This window comes from Camelus dromedarius, chromosome 15, assembly GCF_036321535.1.
Source record: "Camelus dromedarius isolate mCamDro1 chromosome 15, mCamDro1.pat, whole genome shotgun sequence".
NCBI lineage: Eukaryota > Metazoa > Chordata > Mammalia > Artiodactyla > Camelidae > Camelus > Camelus dromedarius.
The window spans coordinates 54662865-54679447 of record NC_087450.1 but is presented as its reverse complement, the minus strand read 5'-3'; the positions used below and the strand labels follow the sequence as shown (position 1 = coordinate 54679447).

At 43.8% G+C, this 16583-nt stretch overlaps 1 long non-coding RNA gene across 2 annotated transcripts in view; it reads right to left on the bottom strand.

Moving 5' to 3' along the window:
- LOC116157362 (uncharacterized) overlaps window positions 1-16583 on the bottom strand; it is a 271892-nt gene that overhangs the window by 140925 nt on the left and 114384 nt on the right. For both annotated transcript variants that reach the window (XR_010384270.1, XR_010384271.1), the window contains one exon: window positions 7071-7161. This is a non-coding gene — a long non-coding RNA (uncharacterized LOC116157362). The remainder of the gene's footprint in view (window positions 1-7070; window positions 7162-16583) is intronic.

Sequence of the window (16583 nt, the reverse complement as noted above, 5' to 3'; positions counted from 1 at the left end):
GGATGTCAGATTCTAGTACTTTGCCTGAAAACCAGGTAATGAGGGATCAGGTCTTTGGGGAAGATGTGATGAAGTCTCTGAACTCCAGGCTCCCTGGGAGCCATACTCCAGTGACGGTCCTCTACCCCATCCTAGGTGAGCCCACCAGAGGCTGCCTTTGGAAGTCTGAGGAAGGGGAAGCACTGGGTAGCAGGGATCCATCCCTACGCTCTGTCTGCAATCCTCACCAGCTTCTCTAGCGAAGCTCTCTGCTTGCCTTGCCCGAGGGAGAAGACATTTTCACTCCAAGTTCTATAGACTTGCTTCCTTGCTGATGCAGGGAGTTCTACTCCCCTGCTTCCCAACTCTGCTGGACGGATACAATGACTATTATGCTTTAATTTCATTTCTTGTAATAGGAGAAAGATTATTGCCAGTAACATATCTCAATGTATTTTATAACAAACACAAGCCAAGCTTTGTACAAATGGATAAGGGGTGATGGTGATCATGTTATAAAGATGAATGTTATGCGGCAAAGGAAAATAACAACCTAAACTTTAATGACAAGAATAATTAGGTAAACCACGGTTTATCATATGATCGAGGACTAGATGGCCATTAAAAGTCATTTTACGATGAACTTTTTATGATAAACTGTTGATGGACTAATACTATGTGAAAAATCATACGTTGCATGCCTGCAGATAAACTAGATGGATGGATGGATGAAGAGATGGATGGAGACAGAGACAGTGAGAAGGAGGGGGGAAGGAAGAAAATGACTGCAGTATAAAAATAGGATTTACCTCAGGGTGGGTACCATGGATGAGTTTTATTTTCTCTTTTATTTTTATTCTTTTTGTTCTGCACTGCCTTGTTCTAAAAAGCACTTTAAAGTTGTTTACAGCATACATACAAGATAAAATTAAATTTGAGAAGATATAAGCAGGTGAGGAATACATAGAAGAAAGAGAAGATGCAGGCAGCAGGGTGGCCGGTATGCGGAATGACTCCTGTGAGGCTCTGCGTGGTAGACAGAAGTCGGCCACACGTTCACCCCTCAGCTTTCTAGCCACGAGCACAGAGAGGGAGACCCAGCAGACGATGTGACTTATGAGGACAAAATGATGCACTGGCAGGAAAGTACAGGAAAATTATTCCATTTAAGAAAACAGGAAAGGAAGTTCTCCCGTGCTCTCTGCTCAACGTGATACCATGGAAGTTGGTGAATGGTGGGGCAACATTTGTCGCCCTCTGTGACCCAGTGAGTCATCTCTAGGGGATCCAAGCAGCCTCTGTGTAAGCAGAGGACAGAGGACCAAAGCAAGTGTGGCACTGCCATGGAGGGAGGGTTACTAAATCCCACACACCATCCCATCCCTTCCCACCCACCCGCACACAGCCCTACACATGTCATCACCACTCCTTACAGACCTGGAAACCTCTCGGAGAAGAGCTCAAACTCCACAAGCCAGGAGATGGCGGGGCCAGAATGCTGACTCTCCCCGCCGACCTGCTTCGCCATCATGCTCTAATGCTTTTCAATCCAGGAAGAAAAAAAAAAAAAAAAAAAAAAAAAAGCCATGCTCCAGACAGGGCAATGGCATGATGCTGAAATATAACTCAGTGAAAAATGCCCTAGAGAAGATCATTTTTCTCTTGAGGGCTTTTAGTATTTCCAAGCTCTGGCCAATGACTATATTCACTTTTAAAAATATATATATGTTTTTTTTTAAGTATAGTCAGTTTACAATGTTGTGTCAATTTCTGGTGTACAGCACAATACTTCAGTCTTATATGAACATACATATATTCGTTTTCATATGTTTTTTCACCGTAGGTTACTACAAGATATTGAGTATCATTCCCTGGGCTGTACAGTATAAACTTGTTGTTTATCTGTTTTATATATGTATTAGTTAGTATCTGCAAATCTCAAACTCCCAATTTATCCCTTCCCACTCTCTTCTCCCCTATGTTTACTTTTAAACTGTCCACCCTCTTGGATCCCTGCGCCTGCCTGACTTGCCCTGCTTCCAGTTGCTTTTAAGGGTCCTTGAGGCATCTCTTTCTCACTCCCTGATAAGGGACCTGCCTCAGGATGCAGAGAATCCCCTTGCTTTGTAAGTAAGTAAGCTCTTCCTTGCCCTGGAGCTTCCACAGCTCAGACATAAAACCCATCAATAAACAATGGGGTGAAGCCCCATCATGAACTTAAATCCCCTGTGGGCACAGCACCGAGCCGGTCCTACACAGCCCTTCTCTGCCTCACACACCGCTACGACCCTCGCCGCATCTCCTTGAGCGCATCTTCTACGAGACCCAATCGGAGGAGGAGGCGTCGAGTCCCAGGAATTCAAAACGAGATTAAACTCACTGAAGAAACATTGACTAGAACTGGTGATGCTGATTGGAAAGAAGTAGCGTCATACATTCACACTGCGGGTATGAAAAAGGATCGCCATCATCCTTGAGGACAGTTGTATAGAGCCTGCCGACAGCGTTCACAGTGCACAGAGCCTTGGACCCAGAAATTCCACTCGAGCAGATTATTCTCAGACAAGTATAAATGAAGGCACAATTTAGCTGGGATGTTTCCTAGCACTGTTAGAACAGGGCAAGCCTGGAAACCACATGCCTCGAAATAAGAATTTGTTTAAATAAATGAGGATCTATCTTTATAAAGAAATAGTACACATCCACAGAAGAGCTATGTTGTAGAACGAACTCTATTTATTGACTTTAAAATTATTTTTGTTTCTGATGTTTTTAAAATGAGAAAACTGAGTAACAAAGCAATTTGTGCAACATAATCTCATTTCTTAAATAAATATTGTAATATGCGTGTGTGTAAGAAAAAAATCTAGAAGGATATAAGGATATACTCTAAAATATTCAGAGCAGTTATTTCCAGAGTTATTACCAGTAGCTTTTAATTTCTTTTTTTTGCATCTATGTGTTTTTTTTTTTAAATTAAACCATGGTGAAGATGTATTACTCTGTGAAAAATAAAAAGGAATTTAAAAACAAAACAGACACAACATACCAAGGCCTTGGTTTTGCATTTCTGTTTATATGGGAGAAAAGAAGCCATAGATATGGATTTAAAAGCCAGGTGAGTCCATTTTTCTGCATTTGTCTGCTGCATTGCTATGGGCGGAGTTAAAAAACCCTTCACATCAAGAGGGGGTTGATGGAAGACAGCCTTGTAAGGACGGAGCTGTCTCTTGAGGAAGCCCATCCAGGCCTGTCAATAAAAGTAACCCAAAGCCTTCTGTCTCTGACACTTCCAAGTTCAAACCCATCTTTACAATATGTGTAAGAAACATCCTTTCACCCAAACCTTCCCCATCTTTGATTTCACAAGCCCGCCCCTACCCCAGTGGACCGAGCTGGGGTTTGTTACAGCTCTCAGGCAAGCAGAAAGCGCTTGGTAATCAGAGATAATTCTGCTCCCCTGTGAATAAACGCAGCTTAGACATGTCTATCGCTAAAAGGCCTCAAAGGAGTAGAAGATGTAAATGGGTCTGATTTTAGTTCTAAACTGTTTTTAAAATGCGTTCCTGCATATTTAAGAGTAGAGTGAGGGACTGTACACCAGCATTTCTTTTTCTTGAAAGCTGCTTCCACGTGTTACTGAACAGCAAGACAGGTTCCTGGACTTCCATCTTAACTAGCACCCAAGAAAGTGAATGTTTTCCTTCGCCCCTTTCCTCTTCCCTTAGTTTGGAAAACTGTTTATCCTCTAACAAAACCCGACAGTGTTTCTACTAGAAAATGCAAATATGACCACATTCTACTGCAGCGACTTTCCAGTTGTACCTTTTAGAAGCTCCCTGGCCTCGTTTTAGCCAGACAAAGTACCAAGCAAATTCTGAGCTTCCAGGTAAAAAAATATCAAGGAGTTTCAAGGTTTTAAAATGTTAGGAGGCTCCTGTCCAACGGGCAGTAGGGATACAGGTCCCCTTGTGATGTTGCCTTAGCATTTTTCTCTCCATATTTCCACTGCCTACTTGGATGATTTGCATGTCCAATGTACACCTTGCCTTTTCATGCCTCAGTGCCTTTTCACATTCCGCCCTCTCTAGTGGAACCACCTTCCTACCCTTGACTGCCTACAAGTTGCTGGCAGGTGTGCTCAGACATCCCACACTGTGTGAAGCACTCAGTGAAGAAGGTCCTTTCCACTTTCCCAGCAAGGTCAACCCCTCCATTGTCTAGGCAACTCCATTGTTCAGGAGACTTACAGAGAATCCATTATTACATGCATCACACTCAGCTAGAATCATGTTACATGAACATCTTGTCTACCAGAAAGTAAGATTCTTGAGAGCGATGTCCAGGCTGCATTGTTTTTTGGTCCCAGAACTAGCGTGGTGCTCTTCTCAATAAGTAAGGACTCATATAACTTGGTTGACCTAGATCAAAAGGCTGCATCATCAGAGACAGTGAAGGAAAAGGGACAAGGGAAGGGGGGGGTGGGGTGGGGAATGGAGAAAGTGGAAGACGCAGGGGAGGAGGAGAAGTGAGAAGACAGTATGGAGTGAAACACTTAAGAGTGTGATGTTTTAGAATCTTAAATTCTGAATTTTGTGTGGCCACAATTTTCTTATCCTATGATATCTGTTGTTTAATTGATGCCAAAAGTAGATGAACAAGTACAGCATTAAATATAAAACTCTATGTTTGCAGAAGAAAAGCGCAGTGTTGGGGAGACTGTAGGCTGATACTGGGGCAGCAAGACACTCTTAGAAGTAAGGCACTGATCGTGTTTTAACAACCTATGCTTGCGAAATGGTATCAGACATCTAAATATCTAAGTATCTTTCACAGACCTTTGTCCATTTTGCCTTTAAAATACTCCATGACAACATTTCTCTAAGCCTGTTCCATGCAATGGGGAGTGGGGGAGAAAGAGGTCAAATCATTCCTGGCTCACAAACATTTAAGAAATATTAAGTTAAGTAAAAAATTGTTTTTTTCTGTAATACTACCCAGGTCTTTAAAATACATTTTGTTATGTATTTTGAACCTCCAAGAGTATTCAGAATTTCCCAAACTCGGCAGACCATGGATTTCCCATTTTGATAGTGCAGTCCCGTGGGACCAGTGTTCCTTGAAACATCTTAGAAAGTGAAGTCCTACATAGTAAGTAGGGTGGATATCATTCCTTGCCACTTAGAAAGGGCACTGATTGTAAGGAAATAAAGTGAATTTCTCGAGAGCATATGGTGAGTGAGAGTGGGGATTTCCAGCCAAGGACCAGAGACGTTGGTTCACTGTGATGTCTGATCACTTTGAATATAATGCAAGTTAAAACTTGGGAGTGTTTATTTTTGCGTGAATCAGGTTTCATACTTTGGGATTCGGTGTGGAACTTTCAGACCCCCAAGGCTTTGTCTGTGGAGTCTCACATGCATGGGTGGTCCTGAAACAGGCCTAGTACAATGGCAGCTTAGAGCCAAGCCCTCAGGCTTGGTAATTAAGGTAGACGGGAATTAAGCATAGATGGAGAAGCTAAAACAAAGAGCCACTTCTAAAATGTGCATTTTGATAGATTCTAATGGAAATAAGCAGTAATTTCCTAGTACCTAGCTACTGACATAGATGCTATTACTCGGTAAACAATCAAAATAGACCTGAAAGAAGACAGATGTTCATATCACAATTTAAATTAACTCTTGTCCATCAGTATCACTGGAAATGAAATTTTCTGGTCACCATCTTCCTCTTATAACAATAATCTCATAAAACAGAAATTATTAGAAGGTATAATCTTTTTAGCATTATGCTAAAACCACTATAGATTTTCACCGCCAAATCACTCGAGACTTATATAATCCATTTTCCAAGTTGAAAGACGCGTCCTAAGCATTATCATTGTCAAAGCAGACACTGTTTCACGAAAAACACCAGAGCAGGGATCAAGAGGCCGGCTCTGTTGTCAACAAGCTGTACGACCTTAAGCAAGTCACTTGCTCCCCCTAAATTTGCTGTTCTAATCCTGGGCCAGCTCAACAGTAGCCACGAGTCTCAGGTGGCAACTGAGCACCTGCAATGCAGCTAGTCCACACTGAAGTCTGCAAAATACATACTGAATTTCAGATATTTAAGATGAGGAAAAGGATGCAAATACCCCATTAATAAATGTTACATTGAATACACATTGAAATAATACTATTCCAGAGGTATTGGGTTGGTTAAAATATATTACTAATCTCAGTTATTTCTTTTTACTTTAACTGTTTTGAATGTGGAAATGAACATTCAAAATTTAAATGAACATATGTGTCTCCCTTTATATTTCTATGGACAGCACTGGTCAGATCTGTTAAACGGGGTCATGGTTTCAGATTACGTCAGAGTTACCTTCCAGCCCTGAACTTCTAAGATGGCCCATTTGGTAGAGAACAGAGCCTGGGAAGACATGAGGCATCAACACTGATTGAAAGAACCAGCGACACACTGTTCCAGAGGAAACTCTGAGCATGAAAAATCACACTGGAAACACTGGGGGTGGGGATGGGGGGGAATGGGGAGGGGGGGTACTGTGGGAGGGCAGAGAGGACTCAAAGCTCCTGCCATGATGTTGTCGAGAGTGGATGTCGACAGATTCAACACGTTTTATTTCCCTTGTTTTGTGCCTTATTTCCTCAGACAGGGAAGCACTGATTGGAAGTTATTAAGAAGGGCATTTCAACCTTAGGGAGCAAGAGGGGATAAGGGGTTAAGGAAGAGGAAACAGAGCAAGAATGCCTGGCTCAGTGACTTGCACCCAGTCCTTCAGTCCCCCATCCATCCTCCGTAAGCCTCATTCTAAGCCCCTTGAGCAGACTGTCAACAGAAGGCTTCACGGAACAAAGAGTCACTGAAAGGAGTCACTGTGAAAATAAAGGGCACTTCAGCTTGGGGAGGAGCGCGCCAAGTCGGAAGGAAAGTGGCCTTCCCATGACCTTTTCCTCTGGGGGAAGAAAGAAAGGAACCCAGAACCAGTTCATCAAACTCTGAGAGCAAAACGGACCAGCGAGAAGCGATTTTACATCTTTGATTCCCACATAAGTGGAGAAAAAGGCCTTTGGAAGCCTGACTTATCATTTCCGAGACGTCTGAAGGGAAGATGGGAAATTTCAGGCTGGCATCCTTGATGAGCGTTCCGGAGAGATGTCCTCGCATGTGAACCTGCGAGGGGAAAACAGAATAAGCCCCCTTAGGATTCTTTTTAAGATTCTTTTAAAGAATACTCACACCAGAAAAAATATAATAACATTAGAGCTCATTTGCTGGTGTTTCTCCCAAGGAATAGGACCCAGGAGCATTTGGGTTGAAACAGTTCTTCAGTATGTGGAAAGCTTAACATAACTAAGTGTCAGCTCTCCAGCTGCCTTCGACATCCCTCAGTTACTGTGACAGCCAGAAACTCCTCTGTCATTTCCCAAAACTCCTAAGAAAGTCAATTTGCATCCTCTTTGCTTTTTCTTGAGCACCAGTGGGGCTACAACATCCTTACCCCTACCCGCAAATCCCACTCCATTTTTACAGATAAGATTAAGTCAGACCCAGAGGAGAAATGTGATTCTGGATGGTCTTTGAGTTGGTTGGCGGTAAAGCTTGGCTACAACCCAAGACTCGTAAGTCTTAATCCACAGCATATTGTCTTCAGCTTCTTGCGAAAGGCAGCATGGGATTATAATACATCGTGGAGTCTCTGTATTGATTATCTAGACTGCACTGCCTTGCCTCCAGACCATTGAAAAGAAGCTCCCAACAATCTCTTTGATGGATAAACATCTGTGGGTCTATCTGTCACAGATGATGGAGATCAAAATTTTTTTTCTCATGTTCATGTTCAAAAGCCACTTAAAAATTTCCAGGAAAATAAAAAGCATAATATGATATTCAAAATAAATGACAGTGTTTAAGCATTGAAATATGTATTATTCAGCATCTGTTTCATCTAACCGGTCAATCACTGCATCACCTTAACCTTGAAGTCCAAATCAACTTTGGCTTAGCTTTGAATGAGTGAAGTTTTGTTCAGTTTTGACTCCTAGTTAGAATAGCCCCAGAAAGTTTCTGTAGGGGGATCCTGCCCTGACGCAGCAGAATAAAAGACAATAATGAAGATTTTTCTGTATTAGGAGTGCACTACTATAGTTTTACTGAGTTAGAGAGGTTCTAGATAATGGATACACCTGGGGCAGGGAAGGAACATTAAAGTCAGTGATATGGAATTTTTAAAGAGTAAGTTTGGTTATGTGAATTGATCTATTAAAGAAAAAGAAGTGTGAATCTCAAAAAGAAATCTCATCTTGTAAAGGGAGTCAAAGAAAAACTTCTTTAGCTGTCGTGAAATCCAGTGCCTTCATCTGGGGGAGAGGCACATGGAGGCCCAGACTAGGAAGGCGAAATTTCCCTTCCTCACAAAATGACGCCAAGCAACTGGAGCCAAGTTGAGCAGTATTGTAGTTAAGCAATGGGCCTTACAGAAATCAGAGAAATAAGATTATTTTCCCCCAAGAAGAATTTAGTAGCTTCATTTTTTTCCCTTTTGTTTCTTTTGGATGTTTTTAAACCACTGGTGAAACAGGTGGTATTTGGGGTCCAAACTTTTTTTTTTTCCTTAAAAAATGGAGCAAGGAAGAAATTTAAATCTCTTTCTAGATGTAGAGATTAATAAGAGTTCTGCCCCTGGGGTCCAACAGGTTGTTCTATACTATATAAAAATTTTTATATGTCAATTGTTAATTTATAAATATCCAGTTAGCTGCATGGTAACTGGTTGTGAAGTCTTGACACCCCACCCAAAGTTATTTATTTTTTGCTTGGCTGGTTGGTTCTACCCAACACAGGCTAATACTATTTTGAGGTAATACTGTTAGATCTCCACTTCCAGTAAAGCTGCAAGTACAAATTTTGAAGACTTTTGCTTCTGAGAAAAAGAGCAGTCTTCAAGACACTGCACTCATTCTACCAAAAGCAATCAGAAAAGCAAGATAAATTAAAACAAACACTTTTTTTCCCCAAAGAATCAGAGAAGCAATGAGGAATGAGATTAGGACTGTACAGCTCTGGAGAAGGAAGTCCCTTGCAGAGGAGCACCGAGGACTTCCTGCTCTCCTGGGAGGCGTTTGCTGATCATGCGTGAAAGTCGAAGGCTGAGAACCTGGCTGGGTTCAGGCAGAGGGCCTGTCCTGGGATCCGGAAACCACAAGAGCTCATGTCAGTGCCAAAAAACTGCTTTTGTTTGAAGGGCCCAAACTGGCCCCCATCTCTGTGGAAAGGCAGTGAGACTCGTGGGAAGATCACTACACTTCACTAAGAAAAGACAGAGAGAGTAATGATTTGATAAAAAATAAAAGGTTCCTAGTTATTCACATGCATTTGTTGTTTTTATTTCTCCTCGTGTATTTGTTACACTGTTTCCTAAACTAATTACCTAATTACAGAGGGTGCGAGCATTTCAGGGATTAAAGTGAGACCCCCTCACCTGTAACGTGGGGGTAGCGATGTTTATTCATTGCTCCACTGAAAAATGCTCCAGCCCGTCTCACAGCGGCTGAATCATTCATTAACCTGCCTCCTCGACCCACGTGGTTAACCAGTGTTAATCCCTCCAAGGTACCAGTAAATTCCATCGGTCATTTCTACTAAGTCCTTTAATTAATCACATTAGCGATCACTGTTGACTCTCTCTTCTCCCACAGGTCATTCATGCAATTTCCCGGGGAGAGAACTGACTAGAAGACACATTTGTAGGAATGCCTGCGAGATACCTTGTAACCAAGTATTCCTGCAAAATTGGAGTCCCCAGCATTTCAGACCAGGGAGGTCAAACGCGGCTATTTTTATAGTGACACCTGGATGCGGCTGACATCTGTATTCTGCAGGTGGAGGAGGACAAGGCGAAGGATGCACAGGGAAGAACCAACTGCTCGAAAACATCACTTCCACGAAGCAGAGGAATCAGCGGAAGTCAGCACGCCCTCTCGTTCAACACCAGTACCCTCGGCAGGTGCCTCAGCTGAGGTAAACCAAGAGCTGGGGCAGGAACAAACAACTCCAAAAATCTCCGTGATGTAACACAGAGGTTGATGTTCCACTCACGCAAATTCCAGGGCAGGTCGGAGTGGTATCCTGGCCGCACTCAGCGATGCAGCCGGCCTCAGGTGCCTGGCTCCATTGTCTCAACCTGAAGCCTCCTGCTTGGCAGGGAAAGAGAACTGCAGGGCAGAGGACTTGTCCCCGTCTCAGCCTGGGGTGGCAGATGTCACTTCCAAGACTGATCATAGTGTCCTCTCCCAGTGCGGGGAGATTAAGACATACGGTCTTCATGTGTTCAGAAGGGAGCAGGAAGCAGGTAATGGTGAGACTATTAATGTCCTTCAAAGACGAGTAAATCCACCATCCTTTAACTACTGATTGGTTAAAGGTAAGAATATCTTACTCTGATATGGTATCCCTGGTAGACCGAATCACGCCTTAACTCGTTTGTTTTAATTCTGCCTTGGTTTTTGTTTATCGTATTCTGTTCTGTTTTCTTTGATCATGTAACTCAGAGACCAAACTCTGAATAAACAGGAATTTAGTTGGGAAATGCCTCAACACTACCACATTCATATTTTTATGACGTCAGTTCTTAATCTGGGTGCCTTGATTCAGAGATGCCACGGACTTTTTAAGGTGATGTATGTGTAGTTTTTCCTATAAAAAGGGGGCCATACTTTTATGCAGGTTCTCAAAGTTTTCCCTCCACTGGTCTATCAACTCCCTGAGGGCTGAGATGGTTTTAGGAAGCTTTTGATCTTCCAGAGCATTCATTGAGGGTGTGGCATGGCCAAGTGGACAAGAAATTATTGGCGAAGGAGGTTAGGAAGAGAAGCTGGGAGGGTGTGGGCTCCTGCTAGAGAAAATGAGTAGATGGGGTTCAGCAATCAGAGGGATGGGATCTGGCCAACAGACCGAGCAGAGGGGCAGTAAGGACATGAGGGGTAGCAGGGAGGAAGCCTGGAAGCAGTGTCAGGGCACAAAGGGAATGTGGAAAGATCTAGAAGACCACCATTTGTGTACATTGCAAAAGGCCAGGACAACCACCTTGCCTGCCCTGGATGAGGAGGCTCTACCACCAGAGCTGGTTCTCCACGGAGCTCCTGGTCAGAAGAGGGCTGGCTGTGCCTCCAGACACATCAGCTGAATTTTCTGGAATGAGGGATTAGCACATATACCAAAGTTTTGTTTTTTTTTTTTCAAATGAGTCCCATGATTCATTTAGTGTGTTGCCTCACATAATAATTATAAAGAAATTATCCCCTCCAGTATCATTGTGTTTCATAGCAAGTGCTGCTCTTTACTGGGAAGATGAAAGGGTGAAACACTAACATAGAAAGAATTAATAGTGTCTATAGCCAACGAAATAACAGTGAAAGAAGAAATGATGCTAAAGCAAAACGCGACTTCACCAAAGATGGAAATCCACGGCTAAGCGCTAACACTACAGCGTATTTCAATGCTTTGGGGAGGCTGAGATCACTTTGTTTTTTGATTATAAAAATAAGGAGCTGGTCTATTCTCAAATCCCAGGAGATTCAAAGTGACAACGTTCAAACATATTTTAAAGGCGACGTAGCCTGCAACAGCAAGTAAGCACACCTGTTCCCACACATGTTAACCCTCCCCTGGCAGCTCAGTCTGACCAGCCTCTCCCTTTGCAAGTCCAGGGGTGGGTGGGGTTGGGATCACTCTGCTTGAAATGCAAAAACTGGACTTGAAATGCGCGTCCTCCCCACTCTGCTTCATCAATTAAAACATCACAGCTGTCCTTCAGGAGCCAGATTAGAAACCCTGCTAACTTGAACCCGCTGACTGTGCTCTTTTGTAACGACAACCACCACCATTTCCAAGGATGTACTTCGTGCCTACGGAACCTGCAGGCCTCACCTTCATTCTGTAGGTGAGACAAGGGCAGCGTCACCTGTCTAACCCATCAGGGTACCGATCTGCTTACACGCCCATTACCCACGGCAGGCATCTCGCCCCTCAAAAGAGGGAGTCCCTTGTCATTTCATCTTTGGTTTTATGCCCAGTGGTGTTGGCCGTGTAGAAAAGACCTTAAAATGTCTTCGAGAGAGAGAGAGAATATGAATGTGACTCAGACAGAAACAGATTCTCCATGCTGATGTAAGGCTCAGAGATAGAGCTGGAACTCCCCGTCTGACCACAAAGCTGAGTATGAAGGCCTCTCTCCACCGGGGGACTTCTTCAGCCCACGCGGCCTGATCATGAAACGAGGGGCGTCATGCCTCACTTGTTTCAGTCAGCTGGGGACAATGGTGCCAGTAAAAACGTTTATCGGACGCTTACATTTTGCTCTATGTGCTGCGCACGCACCATCTAATATTTTAACCCTTGAAAACGGTTACATAAACATGGACACAGAAAGGTGCATAGAACAGCACATGTTTAATGAATAATCAGGAAGGGATCCGCCCCATTGATGCCATCCAAGCTAAAATAAAAAGAACATTATCAAACCAGAACCAGAGGGGAGTGTGGCCCTTCCCTCCCACCCACTAGAAACCAGTGTGCTCTCATTAGGATGATAATGGTCTTGCTTTTCTTTCGGCTTTATCTCTTAGGCCCATGCATTATCTTATCAAATTATCAAAATTCCCTAACTGGTAGGTGTGCAATGACCATCCCTCGGAGGGAGGGGACACTGGAGTGCAGAGTTCAGTGCCCTGGCCCTGCTCGCTCCCACCTGCCCGGGGCTCTCTGGTTCAAGGCTGCCAAAGAACTCACGTTCAAGATTTCGGAGATGGCATCACCTCTCCGAGAGCACAGATGTCAGCGCAGTCATGCTCAAATCTGACAACAGGCCTGTGTCCAGTCAAGCCCCCTGGTCTCAGGCAGGGGAAACTGGGAAGTCAGTGCCAGGCCACCCCGGGCCCTCTTCCCAGTAGCACAATGAGGCACTAGCTCGAAGCACAGTGACACCAGAAGGTCCCTGACTCTGTCTTATATATAAATAAACCCTTCATTCAAAAACCCTATTGAATTGAGGTTGGATGGAACCCAGAAATCATCCTGCGTAACCCCTTAAAATTCGAAAGAGCAAGAAACTCAGGCCCAGAGAAGGAAGGGACTTTTTCAAGATCACATACTGTGACAAGGGACAGGGGCTGGTAAAAACTCCTTCAACCGTGTCAGGTGCCCAGCAGAGGGGAGGTCTGAATGGTATTTACATTCCATTTCCCACTGGCCAACCGGGTGGGGTCATCCTCCATTCTTAATGAACCAGCAAACTCAGGGATCTAGATAAAGCTAACAGAAAGAGTTTCACTCTTTTTCCCCCGAAGACCAACTTTGAGGCCAGAGTGACCCAGGCGGGGGCAGTTGGTCACGTTCCCCATAGCCACATGAGTGACTAGAGACCATGAGAGCTTGCAGTCAGTAATAAACCCTCGCACATATAGGCATCTTTGTACAGCGCTCTACAGTTTACAAAGCACTCGCACACAGGTTATCCCATGTGATCCTCATAAAGCTCCCTAGGAAGGGTCAAAGCTGGTTATGTCATTCCTAATTTTCAAGGAAGAAACTGAGTATTTATCCAAGATCATAAAACTAGTAGAGCCAAGGCAACCCACTCCTAGTCCATCCCCACCCTTGGTGACAGGACAAAGAGAACCTAGGGGACAGTGTGTCCCTCACTCCATCACCAGGTAACATTGAAAAGTATTCCAAACAGTGTTCTTCTCTTATTAACTCTGCATCTCATCATCTCTCCATCATCTTTATATACCCCCAACATTGCAGGATCTCAGATAATTTGATTTAAACTTCATTTTACCTATCAAGAATTTTTAGAATCACAAACTTCAGTCAGAGAGGCTCTTGTTCTAAAATAACCCATCCTGTCCTTATTTGCTAATATGGGAGCTCTGTGTATTGGATTCAACACATTTGCACTACAAGTAACCTTTCAAATCACTTGGGCCATTTCTCTCATTTTGCAGGTAAAGAAACTGAGGCCAAGAGAAAGGAAATCACCTTCCCCAGGTGACATAACAAATCTATGGGGGAGCCTGGACAAGAACCCAAACCCCCGTGCTCTGAGTCCTTCTCAGAGGAACATGGCTTCCTTCTACCCACCACCCCATCCAAACCCCTTGTCTTCCACTGGAGGACCACCCCACCCTTGTGTGTTCTCAAGCCACTCATTTGGAGCAATTTGTCAGGCCCTGTAAGCTCTTCTGAATGTGTCTCACCCACTGTAACGTTATCTCCCTGAGCCGCCATCTCCTTCGAGAACCTTCTGCCTGACACCTCCCCTCTCTGAGCCTGAGGTCCTCACCTAGAACATTCACATAATCCCTGTGCCTCCCCCCTCACACTGTCATGAACCCTAAACTGACATGCAGGAGGGAGAGGTTACCTATCAGTGTGTAGTCATGGAGTTGTGTTCTATACAATCTGAGCAAACCACTGGACCTCTCTGTGCCTCAGTTCTTCTGTCTCTAAAGGGGAGCTACTGCCGTTCAGACCTAGCCTAGAGGGGTGCTAGGAAGACGGGACTAACAGACCCTGATCTCTTCCAAAAGAAACACAGTCTAGGTATCAATGTCCTCATCAACGAAGCCTCACTGTTCCACAGATCTTCACTAAGCATGCTTCTGTGTATTCAGTTAGCACCAACGTTGCACCTCCTGTGTGCCTCGCACAGTGACGAGAAGAAGGGCACAGAAGAAGCAGCTGACCCAGGCCTCCCACCTCCCACGGTTCGAGAAGCAGACAGTTCCATGTGAAAATGACAGACACAAATCAAACAGACGGAATGACTCTGAAAGAATGCACACCAGCATTTCAGGAAGAGTAAGAAAGTAAGGTCTCGTTCTTAGATTATTCCACTAGGATAAAGGGTTTTCCACTGCTTTGGGACAAAAAAATAAATAAATAAAAGAGACAATAATAATTATAATGAGACTCTTCTTCCATGATCTTTCCAAAGTCAGCATGAGAGAATTCCGGTCTAGCAGACAGTTTCCTTCCTGGAAAGCCTCCCTTCTTGACCAGCCACAATTAATGGCTCGTTCTCTGCATCCCACCTCTCAGTCTGTCCTTCCTCTGGTCCTTCCATGCCTTCTCATTATCTTATAGTTGTCTGTAAATCTAGCTTTGCTCATTTCATTTCTCCCTCCCTCCTCTCCTTCCATCCACACCTGTCCTGTAGAAGCCATTGCATAGAATGGCACTTAAAGATATTAACTGATAGAGACTGGATTGAATGGAGTTGATTACGTGGCAAGGGGCAGGTTTGCCAATTTTCACAGCCTGGTTCTATCCTCTCCATGCCCCTATAATTCTCCTGTTAGGGATCCATTTAAACCAGTTCATGTAACTGAGCGAAGTCAGGGTGGAGGTTTGACCCCTAACTGGGAAACTGCAAAGAGGCCCCAAACATTATATTTTAGTGATTCATCATCACTACAGACAGACACACACATGCACAATATATAACAAACAAATGCAGAGCCTGATCAAGACGGTAAAGGAGGTGTGGCTTAGCTTTGGTGTTGCCCTCACCAGCCCTTCCATGCCCTGTAGGGTTCCATGTCTGCAGCCATTTCCCAACTCAGGGCTATCTGTAAATACCCCCAGCAAGTATGTACTCTGGCTCCGGACTCCTTGCTCTCCCCTTCATCACTGAACCTCTACTTACTGCCTGCATCCAAAGGATGCCAGCTAATGGGTCTATGCCAGTCTGATCTCTTGAAAAACAACTATAACCTCCCAAACTACCCTCTAACTGGACATTCTGATTCAGTAGGTCTGGAATGGGGCTCAGGGATGTGGGTTTTACAGACGTTCTCGGATTGATTTTCACGTGTACTCCTGGTTGACACCCATGATGGAGACAGACCCCACCTAATTCACATGATAAATAAGTACCATAAGAAGGCATGTGTTAATTCAAAGCCACCCAGAGATTTCCTAGCTAAGAAAGGACTGAGATCTCCTGATTCCCACGCCAGATCCGGGTCCCTCTTGTTAGTACAACAGAGTTGATGAAAGGAAGGAAAATCAACGCTTCTTGCTAGTCATCCTCCCTTCATTCCAAAGAGCAGCTTCAGCAGAAAAACAAATTTAAAAATTCAAAGCCTTATCAGCCTACACTTTCCATAATCAGAAGAGAGGATTCAGTTTGAACTTGCAACTTGTATCTAAAAACAAGAAAACATAAACAAAACATAAAGTGCTACGGTTCAAATTTTCTGCTGGAACCAGTCCCGAGCATTACTTGAGAGATCCCGCTAGCACGTCAGCCTGGGAGAAGACAACTCGAGGAATCTGTAAATGGCTACTGTCATCCAGATGGAATTTCTCCTTGGCTTTTCAGCCATGGAGTATTATCTGTAACATTTGAAAAAGTCACTTTTAAGATAATGAACTTGAAAAAATCAGTGTCATGGAGACACGGGGTTTTCATGACAAAATAAATACATGGCCAGAGGAAATTGTTAGTGTTTCTTTTTAGTTAAAATATCTTGTTTTGATGAAGGTCCTCAAGGGCAGGATGCGATATATACACATTTCAAATTGGTGGC